Consider the following 18075-nt stretch of genomic DNA (forward strand, 5'->3'; position numbering starts at 1 on the left):
ACTGCCAAGGCATCTAGGCAGCTGGGAAGAAATGATGACTGGCAATCGAATGACGAAGTAATCTTGCAAGTCAATGAATATGCAAGGCAAATGCAAGATATGATGGAGAGACTCCGATCAACAGCACTTAGTTGTAGCACAAAGGCTAAAGAACTAGAGATGGTAATTGACGCTCTCCAAGGAGAGTTAGAAGACAGATTAAATGTCATCACTAATCTACAAAAGCAAGTGCAGGAAATGAAAGATGAAGCTAAAAAACATTAGCTAGCAAGAGATCAACCGCAGAAGGAGATGGAGGAGTTAAGTGACCTACTTACAAAGTTGTCAGATGCTTGCAAAGCCAAAGATGAACAACTGACAGAAGTTACAAATGAACTTCTAATGACAACCCTGTCAGCTGAGAAGATTCAAGTGCAATTGGATGTCACGAACACTTCTCTACAATACTCAAAACGAAGAATAAATGATCAGGTAATTTTCTTGCAGCAAACACAAGAGAATCCAGCCGTAGACTTGATCAAAGGGACAGATGAAGTGTACAAAGCATTAGAGAAAAAGAAAAAGGACCTAGAGCTAGAGCTAAAGCTAGAGCAGTCTCAGCGCAGAGACCTAGCTTTGATGCAGGTGCAACGATAAGAAGAACTGCTGAAGGAGATAGATGAACTTAAAATAGTTAACCAGTTGCTCAAAGATGGAAAGCCAGAAACGCAAGAAGAGGAAAACACTTTGGAGCAGCCACAAATAGAGATACTCTCAGTGTCATTTATAGAAGTGGAGATATAGTCCACAACAGAGCTCAGTTGGTGAAGAAGATTTCTAGGTAACCATAACAAAAGAAGACATAGTGCCCATGATCTAGCTCTCAAACTCTGAAGAAGATGCACTGAAAGAAAAGATTACACAAGAGGTAGATGAGCAGTGGAAGGCAACGATGGATTGGGAGTTGAGAGTTCTTCACTCCGTTAACATTACAAAACTCACTCCCAATCAAATCAATTTGCAATAAGACCAACAGTCCCTGCTATACCCTCTGATAAAGGTGGAGTTACTACAAGTAAAAGAGAGGCTATACGTAGACATGCAAGTCAACGGCGCAGATAAAGACCACCTGAAGTGGAGGTTAAGCTAGTTGAACAAAAACCCAAGATACTTGATTTTGTTTGCAAGAGCACCTGCGGCCCTGCAAAGAGATCCGACCTTTTATCCTGTACCAAAAGTAAGGACCTGGATGGCACATGAGGCACTACTCAAGAAGCGGCCAACTTGGCTTGACTACCCCAGATTGCCTGCTCCAAAAAAGGGACCAACGACTGAAGAATACATGGTGAAAAACCTAAAGGGTGCCATGTCATTCTTTAAAAGTCTACCTGATTTGTAATGTGCTATGCTTTATAAGATCTGTCGAATGCTGCTCACATGCATCAAAGTATTCAATGAGCCAGAGCAAGCAGGTGCCCCTTGGATGTCATTTCTTGAGGGTAGTAAAGGTTTGTGCTACGATCTCAGTGGCCAACCTTCCAAATTCTACGCCAGATGCATGTTTCTACCTTCACACAATATGCTGGCATTCGAGGAAGCATTCTACACTGGATTCTTCACTTGGCGAACGAAGATATTTGCGCCAGTGATCAGCAACCTCACATCAAGATTTGTTGGCTACCTAGCAGTAGAGCTGAAGAACAGGGTAACTATGCAGTTTTTGCAAGTTCCAGATAAAGAAAGAAAGATCAGATACAAAAAGGCACTAAGTGCACTTAAAGACTGCCTCGCCAGTCCCCCCCCAAAGACTACTTCAGCCCATAAAGTTGTGTCAAGGGACGACATAGGCGATGAGGGGGGAATGTTAGCAGCAAGCTAACACGGATACCATTTTTCGGAGTTCTCATTGTAAAACACATATTATTTTGATAAATTGGGAATATTGTAACTCCTATTTTCTTGAATAAACTCTGTAATTAATTAGTTGTGGCTACAAGCTTCCAAATTGTATCAACTTGTCATTATCTATCTTTGGTAGAACTCCTAGATTATTAGTTTTGACCACCAAAAACCTTGGCTAAGATATAAAAGCCAATTTTTGTAAGTTCTTTAAAAGTTCTCACTCCTCTCCTTCTCATGCTTCCTAATCCCTCCCCGGTTGTCACATTGTAGTCGTGTTTATTGCATTGCAACCGCAGGTTAGAGCTCTACGCATTGACGTAAGCAGTTCACAGTATTTCGTAGCTTTTAGCATCACTGACCCGCGACCTAATTTCATCATAACTAGGAATTTACACTTTCAAAAAAAAAAAAATCATAGGTGGGGTATTTGGGCAATTGCTAAGCATTTAGATGCATTTTGGGTCAAAAACAACTAGGTCAAAAATCCACTGCTGTTAATAATCGCGGTTTTGAAACTTGATCTAAAGTGGGGTTTGAGACCATAAGCATGTGTGCTTAGGTCTTATAAACTTTTCCTAGAAGTTTTGTTACGTTTGGATGTCATTTGATGCTGTAACAGATGTGATTTTCTTGCCGATGAGCGATTGGTTTTTGGTGATTTTCAATCACTTAGTGTAGCTTGAGCTAGATGCAAGTTGTTAGTTTTTTTCCAAGAGATTGACAACCTCTTGTAGCCTGTATGCACTAGTTGAGTCAGCTTCATCCCATGGATTGACGAATTAATCATGGTTCTCGCTAATAATGCAATAAGATAGGATTGGTGAGGTTAGACATGCGTCCCACATGAAGTGATTGTCATAGCGGAGCACCAGCATGCCCTTCTTTAAATCTTTGCACCAAAGATGTTGATTTGAAACTAATCCATCTGTGTTCTACCTGTGCCACAAAATAATTGATTGCTTCTTCTCTGTCCAGTTGTAGTCGTTCCAAGTCAAGGATGTGATCTCTCAAATGCATGTTGGGTTGTTGAAACTAGCTTGCCATCACTCTGAGACATGCTAGCTGCCATCACTCTGAGACATGCTAGTTGCACCTGAATAGGTAAGATTTCTTCCTTGCCAAATATCAAATGACAGGGGTGAACCCCAAAGATATGTGGAATGAGGTTCAGTATGTCCACAAAGATGGGAGTAGATACTTATCCCAATCTCCATGATGATTGCTAACCTTCTTGGTGATAATTTTACAAACCATTCCATTCATTTTTTAAACTAATCCATTACATTGAGGGTAATATGGTGAGAAGTGCCTCCTTGTAATTCCTAGCTTTTGCATTAACTCTCGTACCAAGTCTGCTCTGAAACCTGGCCCTCTATCAGAAATGATTTCTAATGGTGTGACAAACCTGCAACATATGTGCTCATAGACAAATTTAGCTACCTCCACATCTGTGGTCCTAGTTGTGGTTGTAGCTTCTTCCCACCTAGTCATATAATTGACTCCCATGATGATGTAGAACTTCCCTGAGTTGGCCCTAGGCAATGGTCCTATGGTATCTATACCCCATTTTTCAAATGGTCCATATGAAAGGATAGGTGTCTGTGGTTCAAGCATGAGTGACCTAGTGCCAACCTTTTGACACAACTTACATGTCTTACACCAGTGGTGTACATCATGATTGAGGCTAGGCCATACAAAACCAACCTACAAGATTTTCCTACTCGTTATATCTAGGGCAAAGTGACCACCACAAACCCCATCATGATAACTGGCAATTACCCTCATAATTTTATTAGAGAGAGGGACCTTCCTGAGTACTTGGTCCTTACCCTTACAATACAAACCGTTGTTGATAATTCAATACCTTGTGGCCTTCTTGGTAAGCCATTGCTTCTGTCCTTTTCTAAGATCCGGTGGACATTCCCATGTTTCCAAGAAATGCATTATGTTGGGTAAGGTGTCACTACCTTGAAATAGAGGGAGCTTTAGCTTTATATCCCCAACCACCACTTCCTGCAGCCTTTCGCTTGATAAGGCATTGGTTTCATGGTTTTGATCCCTTGGGATGTGGTGTAGTTGAACTGCTTCAAAATTACCCAGGAAAGTTTTTACACAGCTTAAGTGGGTACTCAAGCTAGGATTCTTACATGTCCATACTCCATTTACTTGCCTTACCAAAAGTAGAGCATCCCCAAATACATTAAGGCACTTTACGACTTGTAAGATGCACCATTTGAACCCCTTGGTTAGTGCTCCATACTCAACTTCGTTGTTAGAATGTTATTCTAATAAATGGCCAAGCAAAAATACCTTGATACCTTTGTCATCAAAGAACACTATGCTTGTAGCTGCTTTCTCAGATGTTCGCTTGTAGGTTCCATCAAAGTAGAGAGAGTGTGCTATTTCTACCACCGGTGGCTCTGGAAGTGAGTGAACTCCTTCCCCTTTAGATTGCTTTACCTTCTTCTCAAAATTCTCGTAGGTCATGAGTCCCCCCAAACTTGCTCTTGTCGTGCTTTCCACGTGTACTGTGTAGTCAAACTCTTCCAGACAAACTAGCCACTCAGTAATCCTAGTAGAAACATCCATGTGTTGTACCACATAAGGAAACATCTCATCCATGGTTAAGATTACAAATTGCCTAGGCAGCAAATATGATCAAAACTTTGTAGTTGCAAATCTAAGATCTAGGACTAGGTTTTCCACATGGGTGAAGCCTTTCTCTATTTCTATCATCGTTTGATTGGAGAAGTAGATTGGCCTCATAAAATATGTCCCTACATCCTTTTGGAGTAGCACAGCCCCCAAGGAATCATTATCCATGCTTGAGGTGACATAGAACTTTTGTCCCACTTAGGTGGTGAGATAGTTGGTAGGGTGGCTAAGACCTCCTTTACCTTGTTGTACTGATGTTTGCTCTCCTCGTCCCATGTGAAAGTCGATCATTGTGTGAGTTGTTGTAGTGGTAGAACAAGTTGTGATAGTAGATGTATGAATCTACTCAAGGACCTCACCTTTTGTAGGAAAGAGAATAGTTGACGTGCGGTTGTTGGTGCAGGTAGTGCAATGAATGCTGACACCTTACTTGGATCGGCATTGATAGCTTTAGCTGAAATTTCATGGCCTAAAAGAATGACTCTACTTTCCCCAATGTGGCACTTGTCTACATTTAGTTGCCCATCTAGGCTTTGCAACCTTGCCAAACCCGCAGTTACCTTTTCTAAGTGTGAAATGCGCGGGCTATATATACAAAAATCATCAATATATAGATGTTCCAAAGAATGGTTGAAAGACATATGTGACATATCTTTGGAATGTGGCAGGTGCATTTGTCAGACCAAATGGAATACCTCTATACGTTGTTAGGAGTTTTTTGGAGAAAGGGAATGCACATATGTACATACACATGCTAGGTGGTTACGAGGGGCCCACATGTGTATAGGTAGGATAGGGTGTACATAGTGCATATATTTTCATCATCACCAGTATTAGTGTGTTTTTTTCTATAATAATGAGGAGTTGGTAGCATGTAAAATTTCTCGAGAAAGCTATCCGCAGGCCGATGACATGAGGTAAGTAGGTGCGTCAGATGGCATCTAGTGGCGTCAAGAGGTCGAATGGGGTCAATATTTGCGCATGGATAAGTACAGACACAACGTGGGTGTTCTCTTGTGATAACTATGCAAAGAGGTCATCATGAGAACTATATTTGGGGCCCACTTCACGTGGTTATGGGATGCAGTATTGGAAAAAGTTGAGTACTAGGTGTGTGGATGGATGCAGCAGGGTGACAACTATGCACTGCGAGGCAAATTTTTTGCCTGTTTGGGGTCCGTTTCATGTCAACTAAAAGGACAAAGGTGCACAAGTAATAAATCTAAGTGTGCGAACTGAAAAACTTGAGAGAAGACAAAAAAAAACGTGGAGAGAGGAGAAAGAACAGCCGCAAGTGAGTTTTTGTTGTTTTTGGAGCCTGTTTTGGCTATAAACTGCTCATTTGAGGTCGAATTTGAGCACTTTGACATTGTAGGCAGGGGTTTTGGGCCATTCCGGATGCAATGGCGCTGTCCATTTTACCAAATTTGTCCTTATTTTTTTGTTGTTTTCGCTGTGTAAGTTCTATTATGAGCAAAGCCTCTACTACAATTCGTGATTGTATCTGGTATATTTTACCCATATTGTGTGAGCTATTTGCCCATTTGGTGTTGGCCTAAGCTCAATTGTATCTAAACATCAGAAATTATCCTCTTTTGAGATGAGTTTTTTGGGTGTGTGTGTGTGTGTGTGTGTGTGTGTGGAGTGGGAAAATGGATAGTCTCTTCCTCTCACTTCATCGGTGTATTCTCTGTCTCGGCTAAGTGGGTTGTGTAAGCCGAGTGGTGCCCCATAGTGTGTGTGTGTGTATCATTCCAAGAGTGTGTGTTGGGTGATTATAGAGACATTGTGTGTGTTTCCATCCCACTCACATTCTTTTGGTGCCCCCACTGAGGATCTTCTTCGAGTACCTTCAGCTTCTAGACTACAGGTTGCAGATTACAGGTTATAGGTTATAGGTTACAGTTACAGTTATAGGTGATTCACACAAGTATAGGTAGCTGGAGCAGAGTGATGGCAAGTGGGAGTCACTTGCAGTTTCTGTGGGTATGCATCATTTGGCGCTTGTTTGAGCGCATTGTCTGCTGGTATTGTATGTTACTTGTGGATACTGCCATTGTACGCCTTTGTGGAGCCATATTTGGTTTTATTTGGTAGTCCCAGCCACTTTTGAGACTTGGTTTAGAAGATAGTCATTTCTGAGACTTGACTATACGAGATTTGCATAAGCTTTCTTGAGAGGGTCGATAGCGTGAGGTTTTATTGAGCTGGGGGATTCTCAAATGTGAGATCCTTTCGGTGATACAGGTGGCGGAAGCACCCTTTTCATGACCTCGCCATAGGCTATGTACTAGTGATTCCTTTTTGATGCTCGAGTTCTATTGTTGGCAGGTTATGCATACATATACACTCTATATTTTGGGTTCTTACTGCTCTATTTTTGGGGAAACTCTGCCAAAAGTTTTCCAAGTAATGATGGCTAGTTTTTTGGTCTTTTGAGCCATTTATACTGTTATGCTACTGAAATTTTGGCAAAATCAGAGGATAAGTCAGGTGTGCCTTCTTGGGAGCTGCATGGTTGGCTTTGATGGATGATCAAAACGAACCTCAATTCACTCCTTTTCATTTAACAGAAAGAATCCAAATAAATATTCATATGTCGAGGAAAGTTTTTTTCCAATAGCACATAGTCTTTATGTTCGGGCCAAGAAGATTAAGAGAGATATTAGAATGTCCTTTGCCTGTTGTAATTCCGATGATTAACTATGAAAACTCATTTGAAGTACATGTGTTTGTCCTTATCTAAAGACAAGCTCCATTGAAGTTTCTAGGGATTGAGTTAGTCAAGAGTTTTGGGTTCTTGTACATGTGTTCTAAGGGGTTCTCAAAGCATCGTACTTGGACAGCCATGACTTTCTCTTATCCGGAGTTTCATGGAAGAAGTGATGAAGATGTGGAAGAATTTTTGGAAAAGATGGAGGTTTCCTGCATTAGCAACCAGATTCATGACTCGGCGCAAATGTTACGTCTTCTCCAGATTTGTTTAAAGAGTGATGCACGAGTTTGGTCCAAAGCATTTGAAGAGGAGTTGCGTGTGGCTGATCCACCTGATCCACCTGTAAGATTGAGTTGGGACAATCTAAGGCATGGATTGGAAGTGGAGTTTGTGAAGACAGAAGATCCTGAAAAAGTGTGGAAAGAAGTACAAGGTTTGGTGCAAAAGGAAGGTGAGCCAGTAGATGCGTACATATGTAAGTTTTCATTGCCTTGGGAGTGAATGTGCAAGGCCTTAGCACCACAGGTACCCCCACTTGACATGATGAAGAAGGACAGGTTCTTGGCTGGTCTTTGGGAAAATATACGTTGCAGAGTGGAGCTAAAGAAGCCTAGAACATATGAAGATGCATTGGAGGTGGCAAGGAACAAAGAGTGGAAGCTGAGGAAAATGAGCCACTTAGGGGTAGAGTCTTTTCCGAGGAGGTCTGAGTTTCAGCCTATGGATTCTTTGACAGGTCGCATGCCAGGGGTTCATCATGAACCAGTGGTTCCTGTTACTCCTCAGGTTATGCCAGCAATGGTCACTACAGCAATGCAAGATGATGGGCTAAGGCAAGACATAAGGCAAGTGGTTGATTTAATGAAGAATCTTAGCCTAAACATGTTAGGTAATGTGGAAAAAAATCGAGGCCAAGAGAGGTTTGTAAATCAATCAGGAGGTGAAGAAAGACCTAGGAATGGTGTTGGACAAAACAATGGTAGGTTCTGGAGGCAGATGCCCACGTGTTATAATTGCGGAGAGTTGGGCCACACCAACCGGCAATGTGATAAGCCACCAAGGATGGGGGGCGAGATGTATCCATTTCCTAAGACAGGTGCTAGCTAGGTCAAATGATTATGGCATTGAAGTTAAGAGAGAAGAAGGAACCAATGGATTAACCCAGGAGGAAAAGGGAAAGACAAAAGTGATAAGTGTGGTCACCTTGGAGAAGGCATCAAAGCTTGAGGATACATTAGTGATTCCTAATAGAAAGAGGACCATAGAGGATAAGTAAGGAAGAAGTGCCCCAGGTCCTAGTAAGAAGAAGGGAAAGAGCCATGAAGGCGAGTATGTCAAGGCCAAGAGGAAAAGGAGGGCTTGTCACAAGTTTCATGTTTCATATTTTCCACTAGGGGATGGGCAATTAAGCTATGACTTGAAGGAGGATCTGACAAGCAGGAAGGCAGATGCTACTTTTAGGCAGCTTATAGAGATGGTGCCTAAGGTAAAGCGATAGTGAAAGAGGATGGTTAACCCAATGGAGAAAGAACCAGAGAGAGGTTCAGTGAAGGTGTTGGTGATGGATGAGCTACCAGACAATTGTCCAATAGTAGATGTGTGGCACAAAAGAAAAAATATGGGACAAGGTTATGTTGATGGAGGAGCCCAAATATGTGTCATAACACACTCATGTGTTGAAAAGATGGGTCTTACAGTGACTGGGGTGTTAGGCTTTTGGATCAGATTGGCAAACCATAAAAAAATAAAATGTTTGGGGGTGGTAAAGAGCTTAGAAGTGGAGATGTATGATGCAAAGGTGGTGGTTGATTTTCATGTGATGCCAGCAGGGCTGGGAGCTTATCCTATTATATTGGGCAAACCATGGTTACGTGTGGTGAGAGTTGTTCAAGATTGGCAACGTGGTACGATTAGCCTCTATGGAAAGACAGGTGCCAAGAAGCTATATAATATGGACACAAGGAAACGATTGGAGGAACTTTATGAAGATCAGGATGAGTCTAGTGACGAAGACTATTCCACAATGTTTAACAAGGACAATGATAGTACTACCAGCAGTGATGAGGATGTTGATGCTGCATTTCTTTTGATGGACAAAGAAATCTAGGAGTTTAGTTTAGTTGCATTTGCAAATGAGATTGAGGATCAAAGTGAAGGGAAACTATGAAGTGATTGAAGGGCTGATGCAAACCAAGGTTTAATTGTCAAAGAAGCAGTAGTTGATGACACAAATGATCAATGGAGACCTCTCAGCTATGGAGAAGGAAATATATTTGCACATGCTGGCTAGTTTTCCTTATTTGTTCATTACTTCATATAAAGAAATTAGAGGGTTCAAAGGTGAAGAGATGAATATAGAGTTGAAAGAATGTGCTAAGCCAGTGCGGCAAAGGCTAACAAGGATGGGTCAAGAGCAAATGGAAGCCTTAAGTGTAGAGGTGGACAAGTTATTGATGGCAGGGTTCATAGTCCCACTGGAGACCACAGAATGGGTGAGTCAAGTAGTAGTCAGCCCAAAGAAGGATGGGAAGTGGAGGATTCAAGTGTAGATTTTGAACCCTTAAATGCAGCCACTATAAAGAACCCAGTAGTAGTCAGCCCAAAGAAGAATGGGAAGTGGAGGATTTGTGTAGATTTTAAACCCTTAAATGTAGCCACTAAGAAGAACCCATATCCTCTTCCATTCATTGATCAGATCTTGGATTCAGTGGTAGGTTATGAGAGATACAGTGTGTGTGATGGTTTTTTAGGCTATTTTCAATTAAAGATTGCTCTTAAATACCAAACAAAGATAGCTTTAATTATGCCATGGGGTTGTTATTGTTACACGGTATTGCCATTTGGGTTGACAAATGGACCATCTTTCTATCAAGAGAGAGCAAATTGGGTATTGGCACCATTCATTGGTAGTTGTGTTAAAGCTTTTATGGATGACTTTTGTGTCTACAACAGTAGGGTTGAACACCATGAGAAGCTGTAGATGGTATTGTCTCGATATGATGAATGTGGAGGACAACTAAATCCAAAGAAATGTCATTTATCACAACCAAGGGTGAAGTTATTGGGCCATATGGTGTCAAAAAATGGTATTGATGCTGATCCAGACAAGGTTAAGTCTATTATTCTTCTTCCATCGCCTACGAGTACAAAGCAATTGGTAACTTTTATACACAAAGTGAAGTATATGGTGCTGTTTATTCCATTGTATTCACAGCTCCTTTATCCATTACAACAAGTGGCAAAGCATTATCCATTGCAATGGGATGACAAGTGTCACGAAGTGTTTCAATAGGTGAAAGAAGTGTTAGGGGGGTTGTCAGCCATGCAGGCTCCTGATTGGGAGCAAGCGTTTTATGCAAATAGGGGATGATGCCATTGGAGCCATGCTATTGCAAAAGGGGAAGGGCAGCCATTATATGAGGCTAGTGTAATGTGCAAGCTGAGTGAAGCTGGTAGCAGAGAGAAAATTCTCGGAAGTAGAGCTAGTGATGGCCAGTGTAATATTTGCTTGTCAATGATTTCATCATTACTTGCTACCACGACCTTTTGTTTTCTTGACGAGTTATGCCTTTTTTTGACAGTTAATTAATGGCACTAACATGTCAATGTGGTCAAGAAATGGGTAATTGATCTGCAAGAGTTTGAGTTCTCTTTTCTAGTGGAAGACAGTACAAGAGCTACCCTAGCTGATTTGTTGACTTATAAGGAGAATCCCCTGCTTGTTAAGGAAGAGGTGGTGAGAAGGGTAGTTGAAGAAGTGCCACAAATCATCATGCACATGTGATGTTCTTTGATGGCTCATACGGAAAGATCCATGATGCAGCTTCAGGGGGTATAGCACTTTATGATCCAGAGGGGAAGCTAGTATGCAAGAGAGGGTTCAAATTGGATGTGCATAGTAACAATGAGGCTGAATATGCTACATTGGAAACCGGATTACACATTTGTTTGAAGCATGGGATTAGAAGGTTGAGCATAAAAGGTGATGCCTTGTTAGTTGTGAAGCAAGTGCTAGGTGTGTGGAAGAGCAAGAACACCTCATTGAAGGAAATGTGTTTTAGAATTAAAGGCCTGTTAAAAAAGTTTGAAGCATGGAGCATTATACACATTGAACGTGCTCTAAATGGAGAGGCACATGAAGCAGCTTAAAGCATGATTGGGGAGCTATTTGTGTTGAGGACCAATTCACCTCTTTATCATGGCCGGGAAAGTTTGGCTCAAGAAGAGAAGTTTTTCTAACAATAATAATTCCGAAGGACATTCAGAACTCTAAGAAGTATGGTTTTGTGCGTAGAGCATCCAGGTACAAATTGATGGGCGATGTCTTGTACATTGATAGCCGACTTTCGGAAATCAAGTAAAAAAAGAAAGAAAAAAAACCATTTCACCCCCCCCCCCCCCCCCCCCCCCACTCTCAGTACCCCCCCACCGTAACTTATTTTTCCCCTCCCACCCTACGGGCATCAGATAAAACCCTCGCACTCTCTCCCCCCATTTTCCTTACATACCCCCTTCCCTCATATCTCTCTCCCCCCAATTTACCCTCCCCGACCAGGCAAAGATTCAGAAAAGAAAACCCCAACCCCTCGCTTGTGCTCCCTCGGTGTGAGCCGCGTGAGAACCCCCCTCTCTTTGGCCCGCCAATATTCCCTCCCCCGACCCCTCCTCCCTCTTCCCCACCCGCTCGCCTCACCCTCCTTTGGTTCATTCACATCCCCCCTCGGCCTCATTCCCCACCCTCTTTGGCCCGCGGATATATTCCCTTACACCCCCCCCCCCCCCCCCCCCCCCCCATTGACTTAGTTTCCCTTCGTCCTCAAGCTCCCATGCAAGACAACACCCCCCCCCCCCCCCTCTCCCTCTCACCCACACACCTCCCATACCCCGCCACACACTCCCCCCCCCCTCACTCTCCCTCACACGCTCTCTCTATCTCTTATCCCCTCACCCCCTCTCCCCTCCCCCTCTCCCTCATTCTCCCTCTCACGCCAGCGTTCAATTCTCTCTCTCTCTCTCTCTCTCTCTCTCTCTCTCTCTCTCTCTCTCTCTCTCTCATCCGGATTCCGCAGGCCAGCGTAAAGCTCTCTCTCTCTCTCCCATGTGGGCAGCGCTGCGATCCCATACAACACACACACTCACCCCCCCCCCCCCCCCCCCCCCCCCCCCCCCCCCCCACACACACACACACACCCCACAACACCCCCCCCCTCTCCCCTCTCTCCCCCAAGTGCTGGGCGCCGCATTCGATACACACACTCACACACACCCTCGCGAGAAGCAGCAAATACACCAACACAACACACACACACACACACACACACACACACACACACATGTACACACACACACACTCACCCACCCACACACACACACACCCCCTATCCTACCCCCCCCCCTCCCTTTCCTCCTTGCGCAGAAGAAGCAAGCCGCCGGCCATCTGTAGAAAAAAAAATAAAAAATATATATACATTATATACATATATAGCCCCCCTTCCCACGCACGTTTTTGCACACACATGCCTATAAAAAACACACACACGCCCGCTTCATGCACAAATACATACACACACGCATATACGCACCGCACCGCACCGCAATACGAAGGAAAAGGCTACGACGTCAACAAACAAAAGAAGAAGGATCCAAAGCACGCGCCGCCAACAACAAAAACAGAAAATGCGCCGAAGGTATGCCCCGGCCGACTCCGAAAAGAAGTACGCTCGACACCGACGCACCGGCAGCACGCCATTCGCCGGCAACACACAACCACTACGCCATCCCAGTAATTTTTAGGTTATTTTACCATTATCTTCAGTTTTTCACCCGAGCCATTGTAAGTTTCTATTTTGTAAATATCCTCTCTCTAGGTGATGGTGACAAAGGCTCACCTAGAGATTCCCATCTTTTAATAACCTTCCCCAAAACAAAGCAAGGGTAAACCACACCGGGCCCACCACTTGCTTTGTCTCCCCGATTAAGATTACCCTAACCACACTGAGATTACCATAATCCAAGAAGCCAACACCTATAAACTGGCACTGAGAGGTCTCTATCGGGGGAGGAAACTTATGTGGAACCAAGCATTGGGTAGAGTGTAGTAGGAGGGATTGACACCATCACTATCACGGGGAGGAGGTCTTGTGTGTTGGGTTTGCTTTGGAAATTGCACCATGCAAAGGGAACCACATCCACCTCTCGACTCCAATGGTTGATGAACACACGCATGTACGCTCTTAGCAATGAGCATTCACAGTCATTGAGTTGCCCTAGAGAACGCACCAAGTAGGTTGCACCATCTCCTCCCCCTACCTCTCTACCACCACGGCATGCCACCTTGTAAATATTGCAGAAATAACTCACCCTCACACCCCCGAGGTTGTTTTCATCAATTGCAAGTATTATCTCTCTCTCTCTCTCTCTCTCTCTCTCTCTCTCTCTCTCTCTCTCTCTCTCTCTCTCTCTCTCTCTCTCGGTGTGTAGGCTTGCGGTGTTCATATCATCGTGGGCTTTGCGCCCTAGCCGCTCAAAGCTAGGTGGTGCCCCCTGTTCGCTTTACCGTGGCAGGCTCGAGGCGAGCCATTCGGCCCCCGGCGTTTTAGAGGCCGTCGGGGTTTGGGGTCTGCTTTGCGTCCGTCATTTGGTGCCCCCACTGAGGAGGGCTTTTCTATGACCCTTCAGTTTACAATGCTGAAAATGACGCCCACTATCAATCATGGACGAGTGGCTAAAGGAATTTTCTAACTGGAGGATGGAAGAAGAAGAGATGAAGGAGGCCCTAGCCGCTTTCATTGAGGTGCTACTGCCAGGCTGTAGTGTCAGCAACATTCAAGAGGTAAATTCTGCATCTCGAGTCGCTCGTTCTAAATATAAATCGAAAGCATCAGGTGGGAGATTGGTGAGGTGCCATCACTGTTGTCAACCAAGGAACACGGTCAATGAGTGCCAACATCGAAGGCATCAGAAGGGCTGAAGTCTTCTACATTGACATTCATCGCAAGGAGGTCATTCACGTCAAGGAAGGAAAGCACACGGTGATGCCTCTTTTCCCTAAAAAAACTGCAGATAAAACCCCAAAGTGGCCTAAAGGGGCTGCTCGAGCCAAGGGCAAGGAGAAGATAGGCTAGCCTCGAGACACATGACCCCGAAGGGAGAGGCATCTGGCCAAGTAAGTGCTTCAAGATCAGAGAGCCGGGTTGTACCCACTTTGTCAAAGAAGAAGTCATCCGAAGCTAAGCGGCGGAAGGGCGCCTACCGATTTGCACGACGCATGCGAGTGCTACCAATCCACTTCGACAATCCAGAAGAAGAAGTGGTGAGAAGATTCCCATGTCCTAGAGAAGAGTGGTTCGGCTACTGCTCTCGTTGTTTTGGGAAGCGAGTGGAGGACCTTCCTCCCCTCCCTGTACAACTTATCCTGAAGAAGCTCTCTACCACGGGAGAGACCCAGTGGGCTGGAGATGAGAGCTGCAGCTGAATGGAGTAGAATTCATGCAACACGCCGATTACGGAAATTACCTACAATTGCTGTTAGCCAAGAGACTAGGAGTGGTCAGACGCGTCGCCATCACCTCGTACGTGCTAAGCAACGAAGGAAGGGTAGAGCCCATGAAAGGTGACGACCTCTTGTGGATGTGCCGACTCATCAACATTGGCACGGTAAGGGTATAAGTAAGTATTTCACCCTTTGTGCATGATGGAAAACGGGTCGACGGAATTCCCGTTCAGATTCCTGCAACATATGCATGTGAATATCTATGTAGATAGGAAAGTCTTCTACCAACAGAAGATCGTTTACCTATTCGGTACGGCAGTACTAGGAGAAATCCTCGATTCCCCGAACCCTATCATTCTCCCCATACTAGATTACCATCATTCCTTTAATGTCTCTATTTTTATCCTGTTTTAGCCTATCCGTTCGCCCCTATAAAAACCGTTATGAGCCGTTGCTGTTGATGTAAAAAAAAAAACAAGGGTTTGTAATTTCCCGAGTCACCACCATGGCAAGTGTTTCTTTCCCCACGTTCAGTGGAAAGAAGGGTGAGGATCTCACCATTGATTTTTTGGACAATTTTGACATTGCTTGTGTCGTCTCCAACAAAGATGACGACGCTTCACGACTCAGAATTTTTCCTCTATTGATGAAAGTAGAGGCCAAGTCCTGGTACAATGCATTGCCCCAGGCTACCAAGAATGCATGGGATGTGTTAAGGGCTGCTTTTGTAAAGAGGTTTGGTGGAGGCACAACCTCGGAGAAGCTATGGCAGCTATTGACAAAATTAAAGCAGGCAGGCCTACTGGAGTACGCCACCTATGAGTCAAAGTTTGTGGACTTATGGGAGAGGTGGGTTGCCACACTGGAGGAAGGCGAAGGAGCGCCTAATTTCTTGAAGAAGGACCGTTTCATTGTTGGTCTATGGTCGCCGCTTAGAGAGAAGGTGAAGGGAGGGTTTCCTGCAACATATGAGTTGGCAGTCAAAGTAGCCCGCGGTCGAGAAATTTGCGGTCTTGCCAGGAAAGCACCGGGCTTATGGCTGTGAGAGTTTGTGAGAGAACTCAACAAAAACTATATGAAGGAGTTAAACCATAGATGCCATGAAGACTAGGGTTTGGAAAGAAGTGCAATCAAAGAAGACTCACTCTTTCTCTCTTGCACTCACACACACACAAAGAAAGAACGCAAAAGAGAATGTCAAAACAATACGAAGATGAAAACATCAAGGCTATGGTCATATCGTATCATGGGTAATATGAAAAGGTTAATGAATGAGTTAATGGCATTCAATCTTGGCTGACCAAATAGGCTACGAATTGTTCTTTGGAATTGTAGTTTTGTGCTTACCATAATATAGATATTTTGTCTAGTGATTGGGATTAATTATGTGTACAAATCCTCTTGGTTCATAGCAAGATAACTACGCTTACATCAAAAGAAAAATTATAGTCTATGAGAGGTAGTATGATGGGATCCGGTGATAGAAGTATTTCATTGAGCCTTTCAGGGCCGAAGAGAAACACTATACGTTGTTGAAAGTGTATTTTACGGCTAATCCATACGTTAATTCTAATAGATCGTACAGAATGAAAGCGATAGAAATGATCATCATGTGGGTTATTCATCTAGGATAGTATGTGAGAAATGTAGATATGAGAGATGTGAAGAGATGAGAAGTTTCCCTCCCAAGCCCTATTCTTGCCCGTAGGCAATAAGGATACTGCGGGGAGAGATATACCTGTAGCAAGAGAACCTAGAGAGGATGAATTACTAAGAATGAGAGAGATAGGTTTGGTTAAGGATATGAGATTAGATACATATATATATATATATATATGTTGGATTAGAGATGAAAATGAAAACAACAAGAAATCAAGAAAACATCAATGTAGAACACATCTTACTTGAAACCCTTCGGCACCATTATTGATGGGAGAGAGAAGAAGAGTGGATAATTCCACTTTGATTGATTCACCAAGTGCAAGACCTTCTTTGATTAGAGTTGATCTTCCAAGGTTAGCTTGTTGCAAGAATGGCTAGTCTCCTCTAGGAGAAAGTGTAGGCTTGGGCTTATGTTAATGGCTAAGTACAATTAGGCATTACTACTCACTCCCTCAAGAATTCCTCTCATCAATGGCTTGAATGCTTGAGTTCTTTCCAAGGAAGAAGAGGTCCCCTTTTATAGGTGAAGGGAACCCACAAGGGTTTACACAAGAAGAGAGGAGCCAGTGTGAACAGGAATTGGAAAAGTTGGAAATGAGCTGTCCCTGCATGATGTGGGCAGACTGGGGTCCAGTATTTTGATCATATCTCCTCAACCGTGGCTCCAAATAAAAAAGTAAAAATATGGGCAAAAACTTCAGCTCATTAGCTACGATTTTCATTTTAAAATCGTTTTCCAATTTGGATTGGAACCTTGTGTAAAAAATTCATCAAAATAGGGTCCATTTATGGCAGCAAAAGTCTTCATGTGGTCTCCTTAGCCTAAACTTTCATTTAATTCCAAAGGACACCTCATGCCATATGAAAGCATGACATTGCTCCTTGACAAAGTTTTGTAATCATGCTTGCAATAATGCATTAAAATAAGTGTATCTTTGAAATCATGCCACCTAGCGTCCCACTAGGATTTGATTCTCTCCTAGTAGCTATTTAAAAAGAAATATAAGAAAAGTATAAAAAATACGTAGAATATATATATATTGGAGTTTACCCTAGATATAGGATCTAGCTAGGGTGTGAGATGATAATGAAATAGTATAAATAAAGAATCAATGCTTTTTGCCCCAAGTTAAAGAGGCGGAGCTATTGATGCTTTTTCCATAGTATTTTCTGATGGTAAAGTAAGGATAGGTTACCCTTGAGAAAAATAATAGGATGAGATAGAAGGCTTATTATTATACTTAAATATGCATATGTACACTATAGGAAATATAATTATGTATCTAAAAAAATACAAGATAGATCTTGTAGCATGCGTTCCCACTATGTACGTGTCACAACACGACATCCACCCCCTCTAAACCTACACATCCTACGGTATGTGGCACATTGTCTCTTTGTAAGATTAGACCTCTTGTACATCTTCCTTGTCTTCTTCTTCACTGGATGATTCCAGAGCTTCATGTTCACTTTGATCTTCAGTTGTTGTTTTCTCTTCTTCCTCATCAATATCTTCTAGATCATTGTCTCCTCTTCTCTTAAACATTTTAATCCTTTTTCCTGCAATGGGAATCTTTACTTCTGTAGTATCTAGTTCAGACAAGCTGTAAGTAGCATTTTCATGCACATGCTTTACAACATACGGTCCAAACCATCTTTTTGAGAACTT

Source organism: Adiantum capillus-veneris, chromosome 21, assembly GCF_014529385.1.
Source record: "Adiantum capillus-veneris isolate H3 chromosome 21, ASM1452938v2, whole genome shotgun sequence".
Lineage (NCBI taxonomy): Eukaryota > Viridiplantae > Streptophyta > Polypodiopsida > Polypodiales > Pteridaceae > Adiantum > Adiantum capillus-veneris.